At 38.7% G+C, this 1,607-nt stretch overlaps 1 pseudogene; it reads right to left on the minus strand.

Moving 5' to 3' along the window:
* On the minus strand, positions 910-1,607 carry LOC108661906 (annotated as a pseudogene).

The following is a 1,607-nucleotide window of genomic DNA, read 5'->3' on the forward strand; positions in this document are numbered from 1 at the left end:
GTATACCAGAAAAACATCAAGATAAGTTTCTTCCCAAGGCTCAAATTGGAGTTCTGGTAGGCTATAGTTTACATTCAAAGGCCTACAAGATATATTTGGTTTATTGTGGTAAGATATCTATCAGTAGAAATTTTGCATCTAATAAAAATGGTGAATGGAACTAGAACCAAAGTCGAGTTGATGTTGATTATGAGCCATTCCATTTTGTTAATATTCAAGACATTAATGTTCTCTTAGTTGATGAAGATGAGATAGTTGATGAAGCTCCTGTTAGAGGAGTAAGATCGATACAGGACATCCATCAAAGGTGTCAATTGGCTATGACAAAGCCAAGTTCCTTTGAAGAGAACTTTTTTGATGAGCATTGTGTCAAGCACCAAGCATTGAGAGATGTAGAAAATCAAGGTGAGATAGCTATTATTCACTATAACAAAGGGGAGCAGATTGTTGATACAATGACCAAAGCACTATGTAAGGCAAAGTTCAAGTATCATACATAAAATTTGAAGGTTGTCAATGCAAGCATTAAGAGGGAATTTTGGAGTTAATGCTTGCTTTGACAATTGGACTTTTGTGACATGTGGAAATCCATTTGTTATTCATTCACCGTAGTGAATGTTTTGTCTGATTTGATGACTATACGTGGATTGATGCATGGAAGCTAGACTATAATGTTTTACACTTGTTAATCTCTTTAGCACAAGTGTTAATATGTTAATACAGATGTAAGCTCATGTATAAGCTTATTTGTAATGTTATTTTTACTGTGTGATTATTTTGTACTAAAAGTGTGTAAGCCTTGTTAAGTCTCTGTTTTTGGTGCTCCATAACAGACCACATATTGAATGAAAGACCAACTTTTGTCTCTTTATTTTTCACAACATATCATCGCCTACAACAGCGTAGCTTTCAATCAACCTCAATACTGTTGCACTGGTCATCAGATCCTCTCACAGCCAGCTCTGATGGGCAAACTGAGTTTACATTTGCCACACAGCTTGTTGTGGTGCAGGTTAGACCGGAACTGCCTTGTGGGGTTATTGAAACTGGCAAGTTACAGTCATCTACAAGGCTGACATCATAGAAATCTTGTCCTCCGTTGCTAGAGTGAACTCTACGAGGTATGTTGGAGGGACCGCACCTGCATTGTTACAAGCGACCTGGCCAGAGCCACAGTTTGTAGTGGCACAACTAAAGCTCCCTGAGGAGGTTGAGCATTGTGTTCGAGCCCAGAGCCTGCCTCATCCATGGAGCGGGAACGTTAATGGAATTTGTTGCTTAGGGGCAAATTCGAATCCAGTGTTTGGTAATTGAGCTCCACCATCGCCAGTAAGGGTTCCTGGTCAGATAGCGTATGGACAATTGTTTCTGATGTTGAGAGTTGCCGTGTGAACCCCTGCATATATACATGCAATGTTGAGAAGAAGATAATGCTATAAAAATGCATTACAAAATGCTATAAAAATGCATTACAAAAAAGTTTATTTTTAGAACCAATTAGATGCCATACATTTGGAGCTAGAGAGAAAGAATGGGAAAAGGTCTTGTTTATTACCTGAGATGAGAAGGGCCAAAGAAAGGCCAAAGAGCAAGTAGAGCCTCATCAT

This window comes from Theobroma cacao, chromosome 5, assembly GCF_000208745.1.
Source record: "Theobroma cacao cultivar B97-61/B2 chromosome 5, Criollo_cocoa_genome_V2, whole genome shotgun sequence".
In the NCBI taxonomy this organism is placed as follows: domain Eukaryota; kingdom Viridiplantae; phylum Streptophyta; class Magnoliopsida; order Malvales; family Malvaceae; genus Theobroma; species Theobroma cacao.